The sequence below is a fragment of the Canis lupus genome, chromosome 2, assembly GCF_048164855.1.
Source record: "Canis lupus baileyi chromosome 2, mCanLup2.hap1, whole genome shotgun sequence".
NCBI lineage: Eukaryota > Metazoa > Chordata > Mammalia > Carnivora > Canidae > Canis > Canis lupus.
The window spans coordinates 18743949-18766271 of record NC_132839.1 but is presented as its reverse complement, the minus strand read 5'-3'; the positions used below and the strand labels follow the sequence as shown (position 1 = coordinate 18766271).

Below are 22323 nucleotides of genomic sequence, written 5' to 3'. Positions count from 1 at the left end.
TTATCCCCCCCAGAAAAATAATGAAGTATTATTTTACTTCAAAGGAAAACCCTATGATTTAGAATTAAGTTGAAATTACTTGAAGACAAAAAATATGCTCTTAGTTTCAATAACTCTTGGTAAATACTTATAGTCTAATCTAATGCTTTCTTTCTTCAGAGTTACGCGAGTACAAATAACTAATCATTTAGTGCTTAAGTAATATCATTTTCATATAACTGTGTGGTTGAATTGTTCACAATGAAAGTAAAAGCACAGTGAGAAGAGCATTACATAAACAAGATTAGTTGGCTGCATTCCCTTGGGTCTGTTTGCTAGATGAAGGTTTAAGTGATAGGCGCCACCAGTGGAGGATGTTGAAATACTCTCTTCTCTCGTTGCCTAGTTATAGTTTTGTTTATATAGCATTTTTTAAAGATCTATGGAACATTTTGACATATTAGATATTTGACTGTGTCACACAAATCATTAAAAAAACCCAAACAAAACTTTTCTGGGCATGAGGGTATATAGGGGGCTAAGCTTATTTTTAAGAATTTTTTCTTGGTTTCTCATCTACATTGCCTTTTCTTTTCTTTTCTTTTCTTTTCTTTTCTTTTTTTTTTTTTTTTTAAGATTTATTTATTTACTCATTCAGAGAGAGCGAAGAGGAGGCAGAGACACAGGCAGAGGGAGAAGCAGGCTCCCTGCAGGAAGCCCGATATGGGACTGGATCCTGGGTCTCCAGGATCACACCCCGGGCTGCAGGTGGTGCTGAACCGCTGTGCTACCGGGGCTGCCTGCCTCTTCTTTTCTTGCATCCTAATCCAGATTCCTGTAACTTTATGGGTTATTGCAGGTAATTTTGGAAGTTCTGTTTCTAGGCTTCTCCTTCCATCTCCAGTCCCCAATTTTAGTTAGTGCTCTACTTAAAGATAAATAGTAATTATTGGTTGCCAACCAGATGAAATAAAAAAAAAAATTGTTTGAATTCTAGTTAGTTAACATATAGTGTAATATTGGTTTCAGGAGTAGAATTTAGTGATTCATCACTTATATACAACACCCAGTGCTTGTCATAAATCTCTTCCTGAATACCCATCATCTATTTAGCCCATCCTCTACACACCTCCCTCCATCAACCCTGTTTGTTTTCTTTTAAGAGTCTCTTATGGTTTGCTTCCCCTCCCCCTCTTTTTTTCTTCCCCTATGTTCATCTGTTTTGTTTCTTGAATTCCACAGATGAGTGAAATTATCATATAGTATTTGTCTTTCTCTGGTTGACTTATTTTATTTGGCATAATACACTCTAGTCCACCATGTTGTGCAAATGGCAAGATATCACTCTTTTCCATTGCATATATATGCCACATCTTCTTTATCCATTCACTATTCAATGGACATTTGGGCTCTTTCCATAGCTTGTCTCTTATTGATGATGCTGTCATAAATATCAGGGTGCATGTATCCACTTGAATCTGTATTTTTATATCTTTTGGGTAAATACCTAATAGTGTGATTGCTGGATCATAGAGTAGTTCTATTTTTAACTTCCTCAGGAGCCTCATTTCTAGAGTGGCTGCTCCAGTCTGCATTCCCATGAACGGTATAAGAGGGTTCCCCTTTCTCCTCATCCTCACCAACATCTGTTGTTTCCTGTGTTATTAATTTTAGCCATTCTGATAGGGGTGATGTGGTATCTCATCATGGTTTTGATTTGTATTTCCTTGATGATGAGTGATATGGAGCATCTTTTCATGTGTCTGCTAGCCATTTGGATGTTTTCTTTGGAAAAATGTCCATTCATGTCTTTGCCCATTTCTTAACTGGATTATTTTTTTTGGGTGTAGAGTTTGATAAGTTCTTTATAGATTTTGGATACTAACCCTTTAACAGATATGTCATTTGTAAATATCTTCTCCCATTCTATAGGCTACCTTGTATTTTTGCCAATCAGATGAAATTACTCGATTTCACTTTGAAGGTGTTCTGACTTTCTCATTAATCTCAATTTGGACTCTTCATTTTTTTAGGCCAGTAATCACAGAAGCTAGCTTGTGACCAAGTTTTCACCAGCCACAGTAAAATGATAAAAATATGGATAATGTTAGAGTTGTATATAGCTAAAATTACTTAAATGTAAACTTTTGAGATTTTTTCCCTACTTTTTCTGATAAATTTTTTTTCTTCATAAAATAGTGATAGTTGATGGCAGAGTTTTTTTGTTTTTAATTTTTTTTAAAAAAGATTTCATTTATTTATTCATGAGAGACACACAGAGAGAGAGGGAGAGGCAGAGACACAGGCAGAGGAAGAAGCAGGCTCCATGCAGGAAGCCCAACGTGGGACTCGATCCTGGGTCTCCGGATTCATGCCCTGGGCCAAAGGCAGGCACCAAACCACTGAGCCACCCACAGATCCCAGAATTTTGTTTTTTAAATATGATTTTTCTCTCTAGGTGTTCTTAATGCCTGTAAAAGAAAGAACTTTTTCCATTTCCTTAATACAAAGAGGATTTGGTGGTAAGGACATAAAATTCATATACGGTGTTTTATGTTAGAGTAATCCAGAATATGTTATATATATATATATATATATATATATATATATATATATATATATATATATATATATATATATAGGTATAATGACTACATATTTGTAAATTGTAGTGACTCTCCACTATATATTTCCAGCTTTCTCCTTTTTAGATCTCCTGGTGTTAGGTATATTGCATGCAACTGGTTTGGGCCAATGAGATGTGAGTGAAAATGATGTGGTAATTCCAGTTGGACCTTTTGAGCCAATGTAGATTTACTGCCTCTGTTTCCCTGTGCCATAGAGAGTAGGAATATCTAGTTGGTGAATGATCTTGAGGTTGGGTCCTGGAGTGAGTGTAATGTGAAAGAGAGCCCCAAACAAATTGCAGTGGACTTGTAGTGTGCCCGAGGAATGAACTTTTGTTTTTTAGTCCACTGAGATTTTGGAGATTGTAGTAGCATATGTTATGTAGCAGCATAATATAATCTGTTGATACCAATACACTGTAATTTAAAAAAAATAAAAATTCTAATTGGGGAAAAACTGAGAATTTTTCCTCCAAGGTCAGGAACAGACAAGGGTGTCCTCTCTTCCCATTTTTATTCAACATAGTATTAGAAGTCCTGGCCACAGCAATCAGACAACAACAGCAAAATAGAAGGCATCCAAATCAGCAAAAAATAAAACTTTCAGTATTTTCAGATGATCTGATATTACATATAGAAACCTAAAGACTCTGCCAAAAAAATTACTACTAGAACTGATAAATTCATTAGAGTCACAGGATATAAAATAAATGGATAGAACTTCATTGCGTTTCTATACACTAATAATGAAGCAGCAGAAGCAAAAATTAAGAAAAAAATCACATTTACAATTGCACCAAAAATATTAAAATACCTAGGAGTAAACTTAACCAAAGAGGTAAAATATCTATACTCTGAAAACTATAAAACACTGATGAAAGAGATTGAAGATAATACAGAGAAATGGAAAGACATTCTATGCTCGTGTTTTGGAAGAATGAATATTTTTAAAATGTCTACATTACTCCAAGAAATCTCTATCAACATGCCAATAGCATTTTTCACCAAACTAGAATAATTCTAAAATTTGTATGGAACCACAAGAGGCCCCAAATAGCCAAAGCAATATTGAAAAAGAAGAACTAAACTGGTGGTATCACAATCCCAGATTTCAAGATATAGTACAAAGCTGTAGTAATCAAAACAGTATGGCACTAGCACAAAAATAATCACATAGGTCAATGGAACAGAATAGAAAGCCCAGAAAGAAAACCACAAATATATGGTCAGTTAATATTTGTCAAAGGAGGCAAGAATATGTGATGAGAAGATGACATTCTCTTCAACAAATAGTGTTGGGAAAACTGAACAGCCACATGCAAAAGAATGAAATTGGACCACTTTCTTACACCATATACAAAAGTAAACTCAAAATGGGTTAAAGATCTAAACGTGAGGCCTGAAACCATTAAAAGCTCAGATGAGAGCACAGGCAGTAATTTCTCTGACATCAGCCATAACAGTATCTTTCTAGATCTGGCTCTTGAGGCAAGGGACTATGCCTGTAGTCCAACACTGTTGGGATTATATAAAAATGAGAAGCTTCTGCACAGCTAAGGAAACAACCAACAAAACAAAAAGACAACCTACTGAATGGGAGAAGATATTTGCAAATGATCTGATAGAGTTAGTATCAAAAATATATAAAGAATTTAGACAACTCACCACCCCAAAACCAAATAATCCAATTACAAAATGGACAGAAAACCAGAAAATATGTTTCTACAAAGAAGACATCCAGATGGCCAACAGACCCCTAAAAGCTGCTCAATATCACTCATCATCAGGGAATTGCAAACCAAAGCTACAATAAGATATCACCGTATACCTGTCAGGATGTTTAAAATCAAAAACACAAGATACACGTGTTTGCAAGGATGTGGAGAAATAGGAGCTTTTGTGCACTGTTGGTGTGAATGCAAATTGGTGCAGCCACTGTGGAAAACAGTAGTTTTCCTCAAAAAATTAAAAAATAGATCCAGGAACTGTACTATTGGGTATTTACTCAATACAAAAACACTAATTCAAAGGGATACAGGCATCCCTGTGTTTATTGCAGCATTATTCATGTTAGCCAAATTATGGAAGCAGCTAAGTGTCCATTGATAGATGAATGAATAAAGAAGAGGGGTGTGTGTACATTTGTGTATGTACACAATGGAATATTATGCAGTCATAAAAAGAATGAAATCTTGCCATTTGCAACAACACGGATGGAACTAGAGAGTATTATGCTAAGTGAAGCAAGCCAGTCAGAGAAAGACCAATACCATATGATTTCACTCTCATGTGGAATTTAAGAAACGAAACAAATGAAAAAAGGAAAAAAAAAAAAAGACCAAATAACAGGCTCCCAACTGTAGAGAACAGATGGTTATTTAGAAGGGAGGTAGAGGAGGGTGAGTGAAATAGGTAAAGGAGATTAAAAGTACACTTATCTTGGTGAGCACTGAATAATATATAGAATTATTGAATTACTATATTGTACACTTGAAGTGAATATAACACTGAATGTTAATTATAGTGGAATTAAAAAACAAACCTGAATCTCTTCATTAAGATCAACAATAAAGACTCAGAGTCTCATAGCAACATGCAGAAACATGTAGGACAGATTTGAAAAACACACCTGAGTATTGAAATTGGCAAGTAGAAAACTAAAACACATATGAAAATTAAACTTCTTTGAAAAGAAGCAGCTATGTAGTCCCTAAGAGTGGAATTTCCAAGTCTTATGAATACATCTGAAATTCCACTTCCTACTACAAATCTCAATCTCAAGAAAGTTGATTTGAATCAGTTTCTACCATGTTACTTTGGATTTAAAATAACTAAAATTTGACATCTGGGAGTAATTTTACTTGATATTTTTTCTTCATTCATGGCCTAACGTTTAATGAATATATTCTTCAGTAAGTTTACGTGGTAATAGTCTGACATTGAAAAGTATCTTGAAAACTCAACACATTAAAATATGAACAGCTAAAACAGGAATCTGATAGGATCCCATAAAGAAATCTTTTTTTTTCTTTTTAAGATTTTATTTATTTGACACAGAGAGAGAGACAGAGCGTGCACAAGCAGGGGGAGCAGCAGGCAGAGGCAGAAGGAGATGCATGCTCCCCGCGCATCAGGAAGCCCGATGTGATTCTGGAATCATGACCAGATCAGAAGGCAAGATGATTAAACCAACTGAGCCACTCAGGTGCCCCCGTAAAGGAGTCTTGATCCATAAGAAATTATTTCCTGTGATTCTTCAGGATGATGTGCATGTACCAGAAAAACACAACCAAGCAATTGACTAACCTTACAGCTCTAAATTAACTTTTGAATGCTCTTTTGTTTGCCTAGTACAGATATTTGGGATCTTAGTGCCATCTGCTGGCCAAATTCCAGCTCTTCAGTTTCCCTTTTGTGACCTCTTTTTCAGGAAATACTGTGAATTACTTCACACTTTGTAATAATTAGTGTTAAGTCAATGAGTAAAAATATTTCAAATGCCAATTTCAAGAACTTGTGCACATAAAATGAAGGCATGTTTCTGTATGGTATAAACTATAGTTGTATGACAGAGTTTCCATTCTGTTTTATATTTATACTTGATTTATTTTTGAGAGCCTTACACAGTTAAAACTGCCACCTTTTTCTTAATATAAAATATAATTCCAAAAAAGTCATATTTGTCTATGCTCAATAAAATTTAAATTATTTTTTTTCTTTTTTCTAGAAAAGATTGATGTAGGTGTGTGTGTGTGTGTGTGTGTGTGTTTAATATAAGAAATTATTTTTTAAATGCAAGAAGAAGGGGGAAGGGAGCTGGAAATAACTTTGTTAATTGTCTGCTTTGTACTCCGCATTGTGCAAGATTTTTTAAGTAGACAGTCTGCTTCCCACAACCATCCTTCATATTAGGCAGTGTGAATTCAATTTTACTGTTCAAGAATTAAGTCTAAGAGGTTAAGGACACAAATGTGAATGTTTTGGAAGAAATTCAAGTTTAAGAGAATGATTGCAATTGCTCATTTATTAAGCTATCCCAGGAAACTGATTTAACAGATTTTTTTCAGTCTTTGTCTTCTGTAGTGACTGGTTTTTATCATTGTTAGATTATGTTGGTATTTGATTTAATTGTATTTTGGGGATAATTAAAGGCACAGAGTTGTTTGTGTTCTTTGTTACTACACTTTTGTTCATTGCTGTCTCTTCAGTAACCAAATGAGGCATTAAAGGTCAATGGGTTATGAAAGAAAGAAAGAAAGAAAGAAAAGAAAGAAAGAAAGAAAGAAAGAAAGAAAGAGAAGAGAAGAGAAGAGAAAAGAAAGAAAAGAAAAGAAAGAAAAGAAAAGAAAAAAAGAAAAGAAGAAAAGAAAAGAAAAGAAAGAGGAGAAAGGGAGAGAGGAAGGAGAAAGGAAGGAAAAGAAAAAGGAAGAAGGCAGGAAGGGACAGGAGATAATTTGCTGCTTGTCACATAAAAAGCTTTGGTAAAGATACAGTAAATTTCACCTATGACATTTACTGTGTCATAGGGGTGCTGGGGGAAATGGAGTGGTGGAGAATTAACCTTTGTCAGAATTTGCTATATTCCATGCACTGTTAGGCACGTTACACTTGTAACTTCATTAGTCTTAAAAACCAATCAAGTGAGCCATTTATTATTGTTTCCACTTTTACAGATGAGAAAATTGTGCTCAGCATGGTTAAATTGTTTATCCAATATACACAGCTCACAAGAGGCACAGTCAAGATTTAAATCTGTATCTGTCCTATATTTTTAATGGGTTATTCATTTACTCATTTACTGAGCAAATATTTACTGAATGATGTATCACTCTTCTCAGAGAATCTGATTTCTTCTCATACCTTACAATATCACAAAGTATTTCTTCAGTCAAAACCTCTCCTCTGAACTCTAGTCTTGTATACTCACATGCCTTTTTGACATTCCCACTTGGCAGCCTATACATCAACCTAATGTGTACAAATAAAATTCTAGATTTTAGCCCCAAATGTGTCTTTTTCTGGATCTTTACTGTCTTTGAAAATTACACAACTGTCTATAATGCTAATAAAATCATGAAACCAGGAGTCCTCCTTAACTCCTTTCTTTTTATTTTTTTAACTCTCAAATCTTAGCCTCGTGTTTTACCTGACTATAAGATCTGTACCCTGGCTCCATCTCTACCTGTCTTGCTTTCCACTTGCTAGTCATGCAGGCATTCTGGCTGTTTTGAGAACAGATCAAACTCTTTCTTACAAAAGGATTTTGTACTTGCTATCATCTTCCCAGAATGCTTCCTCCATTGTTTCTCTCAGGTCTCAGCTTAAATGAAACCGCCTCAGAGAAATTTGTTCTTGAGAAAAAAAATTCTAAGTAGGTTCATAGTACTCTGCTCATTTTCTTCCTAGCACTTGGAACAGTCTGGACTTATTTTACATCTTTGATTATTTGTTAAGTGTGTCTTCACATAGACTAAGTTCGATGACTCACTGAATTTGTTTGTCTGGTTCATTGCTGCAAAACTGTGATGTCCTAGCACTGGGCTTGGTACCTAGAAGATCTATGATTGATACTGGCTGATTCCACAAATAGTGTTCAGCAGAACCTCTTAATATAATATATACCTGTGCATTCAGAATGCTTGTTCTGAGACCCTTTATTATATCCATTTTACAGACAGGAGCTTTTTTTGTATCTATCAGAATTTTGTCTTCAGCCTCTTCTTTGTTCTCTTATAGCTCTCCATGGATTAGAGATTCCTAAATCTAACCCTTTAGCGCAGACATTTCTTCTAATTTTAGGCTGCAGTTACTGTGAGTATTCTGAGTACTTTTTTTCAAAGCCAAACTCTGATTTTCTCCACAAATTTCTTTTCTTTTTGTAAAATATATCTAGATCAGTGTCAACACAATTCGCCTAGTCCACCAAATCTGTTAGCAATTTGGGACCTCATGGACTACTGCTTTCTTTCATCCTGTATCTAATCAGTGAAGTCCAGTCACCTTTAGCCCAGATATGTCTCCTAGTCTGATTCCTTATCATACCCTTGCTGCTTGTGCTTTAGCTCCTTGTCACAGTCTCAGAGAACGTTCATCTTTTAGTCTGCAGGATAAATTCTAAACTCCTTCCCACAACATGCTATGACATGTTTATCCTTTAAGAATTAACTCAAATATCTGTGTAAAGCTTGATAGTCACTCTTTTCTGAGATCCCATACCTCAGATGCACACATTTAATTGAGCACTTTTATTGAATTGTGATCTGTCCAATAAATATTGGACTTTTATTTTTATTTATCAATATTTTATTATATACTTTATTTACTTGAGAGAGAGAGAGAGAGAGAGAGAGAGAGAGAGAGGACAAGTGGGAGAGGGGGCAGAGGGAGAAGCAGACTCCCTGCTGAGCAGGGAGTTGGACATGGGGCTTGATCCTAGCACATGACCTGAACCAAAGGCAGCTACTTAACTGAGCCATCCAGATACCCCTATTTTTTTAAAGTTTTTATTTAAATTCCAGTTACTTAAAATACAGTGTAATGTTAGTTTCAGGTGTACAATATAGTGATTCTGCACTTCCATACAACACCTGGTGCTCATCACAAGTGCACTCCTTAATCCCCATCATTTTTTTCACTCATCCTCTCACCCATCAGTTTGTTCTCTATAGCTAAGAATTTCTTTCTTGGGACGTCTGGGTGGCTCAGCAGTTGAGCATCTGCCTTCAGCTCAAGGCGTGATCCCATGGTCCCGGGATCGAGTCCCACATCAGGTTCCCTGCATGGAGCCTGCTTCTCCCTCTGCCCATGTCTCTGCCTTTCTCTCTCTCTCTCTCTGTCTCTCATGAATAAATAAATAATTTTTTTTAATAATTTTTTTTTAAAAAAGGATCTCTTTCTTGTTTTGCCACACTCTCTCTCTTTTCTCCTTTTGCTTATTTTGTTTCTTAAATTCCACATATGAGTGAAATCATATGGTATTGGTCTTTCTCTGACTGACTTATTTCACTTAGCGTAATACTCCTTAGCTCTATCCATGTCGTTGCAAATGGCAAGATTTTGTTCTTTTTTTGTGGCTGAGTAATATTTATATACCACATCTTCTTTTAAATATCAGACTTTTAAAAGTTAGGGTCTGACCAACTCCAGCATCAAGCAAGGTGCTTTTTGCATTATAGTTGGTGTCTAATGACTGTTTTTCAGAATAAGTGATGATCACAGAGGTCAGATAGTTTTCTCAAGTTAATCTCCCTTGTGCGGAAGGTTCGAGCTTAGGTTTCCTAACTCTTTTGCCTGCTGTAGTGTTGGCCTAAAGGGGCACTTTCAAGAGGAGATTTTATACCCTTCTGTAATCTGCACTGTTTCTTCCCTCTATCATATAAATTGTCCCAAATAAATTTATAACCTAAAGAAAAGTAACACGCTTTGTATACAAACTAGTTCAAGACTAGCCCTGCCTTCCAAGCAGTTCACCCAAGTTCCCTCTATAAAATGACATTCTGTACTCGCTTACTTAGATTATGTTATGTGTACTTCACAGTTAATTTAAATATGCAGATTAGCACAGTGCACTTAAGATTGATGAAAAGCTCTCTGTGATCTGGTAATTCATATATATATTTGTAGTCACCGAATGTAAGATTATTCTGATTTAAAAGAATGAGATTAAACTCAATCAGTTTTTAAACAAATCTGAGATAATTTGTCACTTCAATTTTCAGGTACATGTTCATTTTATTTAATAACTCAGTAATTTCACTTAGATCAGTGAACTAAAATGGAAATAAACTATTTTCAAAATATTAAGGCAGTTTTTATTTTAGGTTGGTTGTTAAATATTATATGATATTCTTGCAAGTTGAATATTGTCTCCCATGGGATTTTATAAATGTTTAGTAATTATCTTTATAGTCTGAAACAGGAGTTGGCTCCCAAACTATGGCTACTGGGCCAAATACAGCCTACCACCTGTTTTATATGTCTGCAAACTGAGACTAGTTTTTGTATTTTTAAGTGGTTAAAAAATTCAAATAAGAATGACATTTTGTAACATGTAAAAATTATACAAAATTAAAATTTCACTGCTTATTAATAAAGTTTTATTGAAACAAAGCCATGCTCTTTTGTCTGCCTATGGCTGCTTTGTGCTACAGCTGCATAATTGAGTAGCTGCAACTGGCCAGCAAAGCCTGAAATATTTCCTTTCTGGACCTTTACAGAAAACATTTCCCTACCCATGGTTTAAAATACTATAGCCAAGACTGCCCATATTCCCTTAAGTTCCACCCCTGTAGTACAAAGTCCTGTCACTGTTTGAGGGCTTTCTCTGGGTCTGAGCATCCTTGCCTGTGTTCCCAGCAGGTCAAAAGTGTGCACAAATCAACAGCCTTCAACCAATGATAGTTAGTAGATAAATACCCATAGATTAGGCATGTTCAACACCAATAAAGTTTTCATTTGTTTGCTTTTGTTTTGTTTTTAAAAAATTTTTTTTTTAAATTTTTATTTATTTATGATAGGCACACAGTGAGAGAGAGAGAGAGGCAGAGACACAGGCAGAGGGAGAAGCAGGCTCCATGCACCGGGAGCCTGACGTGGGATTTGATCCTGGGTCTCCAGGATCACGCCCTGGGCCAAAGGCAGGCGCTAAACCGCTGCGCCACCCAGGGATCCCTTGTTTTATTTTTAATAGGGTATCAAGTCTGGTTGCCCATAGTGCTAACTGCCTTGAAAAAACACCCCTCTCTGACTTCTGACCCCACCAATTTTTTCCTGGGATCTCCTCTCAAATGAGCTACTTGTATTAGAATACTTGTTGCGGATTATGCTTCTGGGGGAAATCCATACTGAGACAAATGTGAATTATTTGTGTATATATATTATTTAGGGTGTCACTTTGATGTATAAGCTACCCTATGATGAAAAATTTATAACCAAACGTTTGGGCCACTTTTTTCTTACTGCTAAAGGAAAGACAGGTTTTATTAATTGGTAGTTTTATTCTGTGTGATATTTATTGGCCAAATTTATCCTGAAAGATGCAGTTTGATAATTTTCTCATATTTTTGAACATAAATGCTTATTCCAGGAGAGTTATTCTTGAAGTATTGAATTAATTTTTCATATTGTAAAATCTTTTCATCCTTTGTAAAATTTATATTTTCTTCTTTCATACTAATAAAACTTTTTTGCTCTGTCTTTAGAAAACTTCCACTAAAATTTCATTTTGCATCAATAAAAGATGGAAACAAACACAGCATAAGAGGCAGCCATGAGAATTTTTTCCATATGATAATTAGCTATAGGTTCAGAATGTTTAAGAATAAATATTGCTATAAGTCTGTGGAAAATGCCCATATGTTTTCCTTGTATATGTCTCATTTCCCTAGTGGTTAGTGAAAATCAGTAAATAGTGACAGACCTAAACCTCTTCCATTTATCCTTTGTTTGAGATTCTATAGGCATCTATATGTTGAATAAAACTTTATTTCTTAAATTTTTATTATTTTTATGTGAATAAAACTTTAATATTAATACTTAAATTATATGACTTTTTCTTAAGATTTTATTTATTTGGTTGAGGGAGACAGAGACAGAGATAGCTAGAGAGAGCATAAGCAGAGGGGAGAGGGAGAAACAGGTTCCTGCTGAACAGGGAGCCTGACACGGAGCTCTATACTATCACCCTAGGATCATAACCTGAGCTTAAGGCACATGCTCAACCAACTGAGCTACTCAAGTGCCCCACATAAGATGTTTTTTCATTTGCTTAATGAATATAATACTCGATACCCCTAAACTATTGTAAAGTATGGAATAGATATTTAAGAGATTTAATTGAAAAAAACTAGAGGAATAAAATATTTGATTTGTTTGGGCCACATAACTATTTTATAGTTTAAACAAATAGACTTTCTCAAGTTACTTTGAGATTTCCCAGATTGTGTGTGTGTATGTGTGTATGCAATATATTTTTTGGGGATTTTGGAGACATAATTATATGAAAAGTTGAATTACTATGTTTAAAATACTATCATTTGTGTAAAAAAATTGCCTAGGATATATTTAGGATAATACAAAGGAAACTAGTGGTGTTTTTTTTTTTTTTTGTTTTGTTTTGTTTTGTTTTTTGTAGAGGGAAACAGAGGCTAGGTTCAGTGGTGGGAAGGAGACATACTTTTGACTAGACAGTCTTGCATTGCTTGTGGTTTTGTTTTTGCCATTTATGTGACTAGCTTAAAAGGAACTCAGGAAAGGAAGAAAGAGGAAAGAAAGGAAGGAGGCTACTGGCATTAGAGGGACTCAGGTATGAATACCTGTGAAGCCACTTCCTAACCATATGATTATATTCATATGGCTTAATCTCTCTGCTCTCATCTATAAAGTCCAGATAATACAATTATAGTACACGAATTAAAGCACATAGCATATTGCCTGGCACATAGTAAGTCTCCAATAAGTGGTTATGTGACCATACACAATTATTAATATTTAAGGTAATCTTCCCTAGCTTCTACAAAGGATAGGCTTTTTATTTGTCCACTCACTGGACACATGTTCTTTGAGCATTGTTATTGAGAGGCACAATAATGAATGGCTGATGCATCATTTATGCTATACTCTGTTGGTCAAAGCAGTCATAAGATTCAAGGGGAAGGAAGTAGACCCCACCTCTCAATGGGAGCAGTAGCAAGGAATCTGAGATCATCTTTAGTCTACTATAGGTTGCCTTCTGGTTGTAGACTATTTATATACCTCTCACATACAAAATATTCCAAGTTCCTATAAAATGTCATTTTGCTACAGCATCAGCTCAAAATCAAAGAGCTCTTCATCTGAATCAGACTCAGATATGGCTGATGCTCCTCATGTGTGATTGCTTGGGTACAGCTCCTTGAGTTCAGATCCAGTTGCTCAGAAGACTTGTACATTAAAAAGAGTGGTTATCTGTCCCTTTTTGTCACTGTCAGGCCTCCCTGTCTCCACCCTTACATGTACTCTGGTAGGACAAAGATAGGATCACCAAAGTAGACATTTCCATTAAAAAGCAGGAGGTGGCCGGGATCCCTGGGTGGCGCAGCGGTTTAGCGCTTGCCTTTGGCCCGGGGTGCGATCCTGGAGACCCGGGATCGAATCCCACGTCGGGCTCCCGGTGCATGGAGCCTGCTTCTCCCTCTGCCTGTGTCTCTGCCTCTCTCTCTCTCTCTCTGTGTGACTATCATAAATAAATAACAATTAAAAAAAAAAAAGCAGGAGGAGGCTGATAGCACTTGGCATCAATGTACACGGAGAAAAGGCCCCCAAAAATATCTATGTCCTAAATCCCAACACCTGTGAGCATATTACCATACCTGGCAAAAGGGACTTTGCAGATGTGTTAAGGTTAAGGACTTGAGATGGGAAGATTTTTCTGGATTGTCCAGGTGGGCCCAATCTAGTTACCTGAGTCCTTAAAAGTGGAAGAGGAAGGCAAAAAAGTGAGTCAGACAGAGGCTGCTGTAGGCTTTGAAGATGGAGAACGAGATCATGAGCTCAGCAATGTGATGACCTTGAGAAGTCTACATTCCATTTACAGCCAGTAAGAAAACAGGGGACTCGTTCCTATAATCACAGGGTACTGAATTCTGCCAATAACCAGAATGAGCAGGAAACAGATTCTCTCTTAGAGACCTGCCAAAACCTTGATTTTATTTTGGTAAAGCTCATATTGAGCTTTTGATCTAGAGAGCTGTAAGATCATAAACTTGTGTTTATTCACCAAATTTGTGGTAATTTTTTATGGTAGTGCTAGGAAGTGAGTCCTCTGACCAGTACTCTGAGGAGTCCTCTGGCCAATAGCAATTCTGAAATCAATCTGGGCACCAGATCTGTGGTTCTGCCCCTATGTCATCCCTTCTTCTCCTTGTCCCATGTGCCAGTGTCAAGGTTAAGCCTACTTTCTATCCTCTCTAGAACAGTGGTGGCACTATGGCCCCTCTGCCTTGTCCCCTTTAGTTTAAGCTGGTGGTACTTTTGTTAGTACAGTTTTCCTAAAAGTTTCTATAAATCCTTTTGGGGTTTATAACATTAGGTAAAAGCCACAGCCACAAATCTCTGCAAGTTTGGTCCCTTTCTGGCCTTGCTGACTGTCAAGATGTGAGACAGAGCCCACACTAGTCATAGAAAGGCTGCTTATCTGCTGGAGAGGGTTAATTTTTCTGAAGTCTTAACAAAAAGTCTTATAGCCACATTGAAGTAATCTTTACCCTTTTTATTCCTGCTTTGAGGACTGCTTGCCATCTGGAAAGGCTGGGTACCAAATGACTTTGGTACTTTGTACAGCTTTTCCCTCTGGCTTAAATCATAGCAAATATCCTTAAGTGTGTTCTTGTCTGTTCTTGCCTGCCAGCTGATTATGAATATACTATAAAACAATTGTTCTTAACTTATCATACAGCCAGAATCACTTGGGGCTTTTATAAATACGGATGTCTGTGTCTTATATGCAGAAATTTCTAATTAATTTATCTGGGGCGTGGTCTGGACATCAGGAGTTTTAAAATCTCCCCAGGTGATTCTAATATACATCCATGATTGAGAATAGCTGCCTTTAAATATTTTATTTTTGTTTATATTTAAAGCAAATTTAAAAACCTGTTTGTCTTGAATTTCTTACCTTTATTTTCGGTGGAAGTTTCCTAGAAGACCAAATGAGTGATAAAGAAGTTTAGTTAGATTTCCATGTTTTAGCAAATTATTAAATTCAGAGTAAAAAACCTATATAGCTTTTTAACTTTATAAAGTCATCGTGACACAAGTCAGAAATTTCATAGCCATCCTAAGAATAGTGTGAATAGACACTTTTAGTTAAGTCTATGGAAATACTATTTTTATGTTGTGGTCTTTAAATCGAGCTTCTATGTTAGACACTTTGGGAATGATTATCAAATCTTTAGTAAACTGTTTAGTTTATGGTGGAAGATTACATTTTATAAAATAATGTGAAAAGGACTTCCCCTTACTGCCTGCAAATTAATGCATCCATAGTGGTCTACATGGTTATGAGTAGCTTTAAATATACGATATTATGGTTCATTACATGAACTCTTTGAGAGCAATGTCTTTTTTAAAACTGATTTGGTTTGCATTAGAAAGAATGCTTTTCTTGTTCAGCAGCTGGGTATGAATTTAATTATTGAAAATAAATATGATCTAATGTTTCATTGAGTTTTCTGAATAACAGGATAATTTGGTCAGCATTGCTATCTAAAAGGCTGGAAGAAAGCCAGATCACACAAGAAGCAACTGCTCTGGTGATGAGGAAATTATCGGCAAATTCATGTGCCTTACTCCATTTAACATACAATTAAAAATGGGTGTAGATTTGCCTGATACTGTAAATGCTTCTGTTATCTCATGACTTGGTTACAGATAAATTTTGTCACAAGAAAAAGTCTGTTGATGTGTGTTCTATGTTTAATGTGTGGATTCATAAACAAAGCCACTGTCGCTTTGTAGAAACTTGGTTCTGACAGTGGCAGCTGGATTTGAAGGTGCAAGATCCTGGAGCATGTTGCCATGTGAACGTGTTCTTGGCACTGAATATATGTAGGCAGTGGTGAGAAACAATGTTTGAAATGTATAGAGCCAGAAACTAGTCGTGTATGAAAAAGACTTAATGAGAGGCTTTGTTGAATTTGAAAAAAAATCTATTGTGACAAAAAAATTAATTGTGAAATTAAAAGAAACTTAGAATCTATCAGTAAAAAAACAAAACAAAACAACACCCAAATCTCCCAGCCAGGCTAGAAGATTGAATTACTTTTCTATTCTCTTTACAGAAAATATGACCTAATTGTTGTCATTTGAAGAAGTGGTCAATGGGTGTGCAGGTTAAAAATGTTGAAAAACAGTATTAAAAGTGTGTCATATTTGTCAGCTTTTAAAAATGAGTAAATCGTTATTTCATCTCTCATTCTAAATACTCACTTTTGTGTTACTTTTTAAAAATTTGGAACTCCACAGATCACACAAATGTGAATCTGTCCCTATCATTTTCCTTCTTTCTTTCTTTTTTTTTTTTTTTAAGGATTTTAGTTATTCATGAGAGACACACACACACACACACACACACACAGAGGCAGAGGCACAGGCAGAGGGAGAAGCAGGCTCCACTCAGGGAACCGGATCTGGGACTCCAGGACCACACCCTGGGCCGAAGGCAGGTGCCAAACCGCTGAGCCACCCAGGGATCCCCTGTCCCTATCATTTGAAACAGTTACTGTAGTGTCTAGACTTCATTATCTCCTTACAGGTCACAACTTCTTGTACCATCTCATTTCTTCACTTTTTTTTTTTTTTTAAGATTTTATTTATTTATTTGAGAGAGAGCAGAACAAGGGGGGAAGGGCAGAGAGAGAGGAAAAAGCAGACTCCCTGCTGAGCAGGGAGCCAGACTCAGAGCTCTATCCCAAAGACCCTGGGATCATGACCTGATCCTAAGGCAGACGCTTAACCGACTGAACCCCCCGGGTGCCCCACTCCTGTCTTTAAACCTGTGATTCTTCTGCTGACTGGATCATATCAGGGCTAAATGTCTGGGTCTACACTACTTACAGTCTGGGTTTTTTTTCCCTAGCACTCTATCCCTACTGTATTAATGGCTATTCATGTGCTAATTTGCCACTGCAGTTGTGTATATCTTAACAGCATTGATCTGGAGAGACCAGGCCTTAAACTTCTCCTGTGGTTATTAAGTGTGGGAATTTGGGGACAATGTTAACTGCTGTGTAAAGGAAAAAGCACTATGGAGGCTTTTAGCACCTCGTGAATCATAACCGTTTTTCTGTGTTCATCTCTCTTTGGAAGCTAAGTTATTGAGTTGGGATTGACTGATCCAGAATACTGAAATGAAAACATTCAGAAACCAAAGCAGGGGAGAGGAAATGAGAGAGGAGAGATGGAGGAAGGACTCAGGAAGGAAGAAGAAGGGAGAGATTTTGATTTGTAGATTTGTAGTTGGACAAATAAACATTAGCTGTGGCTAATAATGGGGATACCTGCAAACTTCCTTAGGTATAGGACATGATAATGAGACTACTGCTGATTGGGCAGCCCAGGGCTCAGCAGTTTAGCATCCACCTTCAGCCCAGGGCATGATCCTGGAGTCCCGGGGATCAAGTCCCACGTCAGGCTCCCTGCATGGAGCCTGCTTCTCCCTCTGCCTGTGTCTCTGCCTTTCTCTCTCTCTGTGTGTCTCTCATGAATAAATAAATAAAATCTTAAAAAAAAAAAAAAAGACTACTGCTGATTCCATTCATTAGCCTATCTCAGGAGGTGATTTATTTCAATGGCATGTAAAAGGTCATTCCTAATACTTACTAGTTAAGGTAGCAAGCTGGCAGTGTGCAGGATTACCAGTTTCAAGAATGATCAATTCAGTTTAAATTGTGGCTTATAAAGGTCTGAAAACTATTGTAGTAGTTCTTTGGGTAAGAAAAAGCAGAGACAAGTAAAAATCTCCCAGGTATTAAAAAAAAAAAAAAAAGCCAGTTAATGAAATTTAATTTCTAATATTGAAGGAGGATGGAAAAGTAAATGAAAGCTATATTGATGTTTTAAAATTTAAACAGAAAAGGGTTATGTTAATTCAGAGATTTAATTGTATTATCTGGATCTAGGCAATTTTAAAATTGTAAATGATAGGGGGTTGGGAGAGTATATAATTTTTATAAACTTTATGCAAACAGAGTATAAATGGTATAAATAGTAAGTGCAGAATAAATAGTTTCCATTGTGGTAAATCACTATTTGGCAAATAGAACTTTTTTGCATATCATTTGTGTAGGGATATCAGTAAACCCTACTATTGAAAGTGTGTTAAAAATTTTCTGATATTAAGTCACATTGGTAATGAAGCAGATTGTCTATGGAAACTACTGGGTTTTGGTGTGTGAGAGTTCAGTAGGGCAAAGTTATCATTGCAAAACTCCGGCACTCATTCACTCTCTAGCTCCAGGTTAGCTGTGTCAGTGTGTGCTGCAGGTACAAACTCCAACCTGGTTGTTGAGCAAATTCCATACTTCTACAGTTCAATGCTGAATTCTGTGTACTGTTTCTTCTTGCCCCTAATTTTCTTAGTAAGTTCTGTTTGATGTGTTGCAAAGGTCTGTTTGTGTATTAGCATCTGTTCTTTGACCCTTTTCAAAGGATCACACCTAGTTGGATAGGTGTGATGATGAGTTCTAATTTGCAAGACATCTTCAAACACTTTTCCTTCAGGGACCCACGGATATACAATGAACTCATTTATTAAGAGACTATCCATACGAAAGACTCAGTAGTACAAAATAATATGTGTATTATTGAGGTGTTTTTAGCTTTACGGGATGAAGACTGTCTCTAGTGAGCCTAGGGCAAAAAAAGAATTGACCAGAAGCAGAGAAAGGATTGAAACTATAAGGCCTTGGGAAGGTCAACAACCAGGGTGGCTCCAGGGATCTCTATGGTAAAAACTCATGGAGAGTCTGTTTAGGTCACTAGACTTGACAAATGCCTTCTGTTTTGTGTGACTCTACTCAGGTGTTCCATCCTAAGAAGGAAAGGCTGATTGAAAGCTTGGGCTCAAAGTTTCTTCTGGGCCAGTTGCAGGAAGGAATCTTAGGATGTCATAGTCTTGATCAGTTGCTCACTCTTTGTTAGTGGACCTAGCAGGACTCCATGGAATAGAAACTATTAGAAACAGTGCCCAAAACAGATATCCATTATAAGTTCTTTGGGGCGCACTACCAGAATTTGATTAAATCTCAAAAGAATCAGGTAATAGGATAAACTAACCTACTGTATTAGTTTGCTAAAGCTATCATAACAAAGTATCATAGACTGGGTGCTTAAAGAACAGGAATTTACTTTCTTCACAATTCTTGAGACTGGAAATCCAAGTAAGGCCTTTCTCCTTGGCTTATAGATGGTTGTCCTCCAGTGTCTTCACAAGGTGTTGCTTCTATATGTCTATGTCTCATCTCCTCTTTTTATAAGGACATTAGATTGGGTTAGGGACCACCCATACGACCTCCTTTTTATCTGAATTACCACTTTAGACCCTAGCTTCAAATAGAGTCATATTCTGAGGTACTGATGGTTAGAACTTCAACATATGAATTTGGGGGAATATGGTTAGGCTGTAATACCTACCTAGTAAGTTGTAGGTTAAATGACAATGTATTTAAGTGGCCAGCATAGTCTTCAATCAATGGTAGGTAAAATATTCTTGCCTAGTTTAGAACATTTGTGTTGATGCCTACGTGTCAGGTTATCATTTTTTTTTTTAAGACTTTTTTTTTTTTTATTTATGATAGTCACAGAGAGAGAGAGAGAGAGAGAGGCAGAGACATAGGCAGAGGGAGAAGCAGGCTCCATGCACCGGGAGCCTGATGTGGGATTCGATCCCGGGTCTCCAGGATCGCGCCCTGGGCTAAAGGCAGGCGCCAAACTGCTGCGCCACCCAGGGATCCCTCAGGTTATCATTTTGTGTGGATTATGTGTGTGCGCATATGTGTGTGTATGCTTTATATATATATGCTATATATCTAGGGGTATGTATATAACATGTAGCACTTGGTGCTAATACACCCTCACTTCCTGCCTTGGCAAACTATAGCCTCTCTTTTGTTCTTAGAGGCTATAGTTTCATAATAGTTTCATAATTCATAATCCTTCATCTATCACTCGAAATAGCTATTATTCATACTCTAGTTCTAGGAAAGGCCCAGCCAGAGGTGATAGCAAATCAAGCAAACCAAGAGTAAAACAAAATAGGAATCACTTTGTGCTACATCTTTTATTACCTTCTTTCAGTGAATCTTCTTACAAATTCTCATAGTTCTTGAAGTTTTTTGGGGTGGAGGCAGGGGTATGTGGGGAGGTTGTGTTTTAGGTGGGGCCATACATTTACTTAAGACAATCCTTTGTGTATGAGATTTATTGCTTCTTAGATTTCTGACATTCAACAAGCTCTTTTTTTCTGTGTATTAAAAACTAGTAAACTGTATCTTTTAAAACACACATAATATATGAATATATGCTCGTTGTAAAAATTTAACAATATACAGAACTGTACAGAGGAAAAAGTCAACATCTCTTTTCACATTTTCCCCTACTAACTTTCTCCATCCCATTCTCCTTTTGGATGGCAGGCATGGTTAGAATTTGGTTTGCATCCTTTCTGACTTTTAAAAATATTACTCTCAGAGTCATATAAGAACATACAAAGAATTTGGGGCTATTTTAATTTTGACAGAAATAGAATTAGAGATATTGTTTTAAAGCTTTTATTTCTTCATCTAAAAAATTGCTATTTTGGTTGGATTTTTTAAAAAGATTTTTATTTATTTATTCATGAGAGATACAGAGAGTAAGAGAAGCAGAGACACAGGCAGAGGGAGAAGCTCCGTGCAGGGAGCCTGACGCGGAACTCGATCCCGGGATTCCAGAATCACGCCCTGGGCTGAAGGCAGGCGCTAAACTGCTGAGCCACCCAGGGATCCCTGGTTGGATTTTTAATACTAAATTTTTCCCAACCTCACATCTGTCGACTGCAGGATGTACAGTTGTATTTGGTGTCTGTAAGTGTTTGATAGGTATCTCAGTGAGTATGAGAGTTAGCAAATAGGCCCCATCTCTTCTCTCTATAGTCTTCATGGACCCAGACTGTAATGAACTACAGCAGTGTGAGAGTGAAGCAGCATTTTACAAATAAGGGCACCAGATACAAAAAGACAAGGTAACTTGATCAGGTTGCAAAAATAGTGATTGGAAGAGCCACAACTAATCTCATGTTTTCTGACCTCCAAACTACTAGGCATGTTATTTTGACACATGTATTTCTAAAACAGAGTGACAAAAATCATTGTTTAAGTGGCTTAATTTGATAACACTGGTTGATACGTTGCTATTTGATAGAAAGTAGATATAGGCATCCAAGAAACACACAGTGGAATATTTCTAGATACTGCAAGTGCATTTTTAGTAAACTAATTTAAAAATCAGTAACAGAAGGCCTATGATAAAAATTTTTTCCTTTTATTTTGTAATTTCAAATTTGACAAATCTATAACACCCAAATGTATGGGCATGAGTTCGTGCTGAGAGGAAAACTTGATGAACTCAGGAGGACCATAAGGCATTCAGAAAATAAGTTAATATTCTGAAGTGCATTAATTAATAGTTTTGACTACCCTGACCAGTTAGGATCCTCAGAGACATATACCCCAATTTTGAATCCAATTAAAATGATATCCATTACCAAATTAACCCATGTACATTCAAATCTTGATATAAAATGACATAGTCTCAAGACACCAATTAATTAATCAAACATGCAAAAATATGTCAAGAAAATTATTAATCCATCTATTCTGATGTTGGATCTCAAAGGTCTTCAAACTTCTTACATATTATAAGTATTATATACTATGTCAATTCTTCACTTTATTTAAAAGATAACATTGAAAAAATATTTCACCATATGTTTGTTTTAGATGCAGTGAAAAAATTTTTCTTTTCAAAACATATGGTGATGTAATTAGGTGTCTCTGAATACAGCAAGGTTGGAAAGAGAACTGTATGAACTAGATTGAAATTATTTGCTGCTCTAGTGTCATCCCGCACCTTCCTGTCAACATCAGTATCTTCTCTGGGTTATCGTTGTTTTAATAAAGAAAAATTTTAAGCACTTGAAGAT

General features: G+C 36.4%; 1 long non-coding RNA gene across 22 annotated transcripts in view; it reads left to right on the top strand.

Moving 5' to 3' along the window:
- LOC140613213 (uncharacterized) overlaps window positions 1-22323 on the top strand; it is a 541366-nt gene that overhangs the window by 31895 nt on the left and 487148 nt on the right. The window lies entirely within an intron of this gene.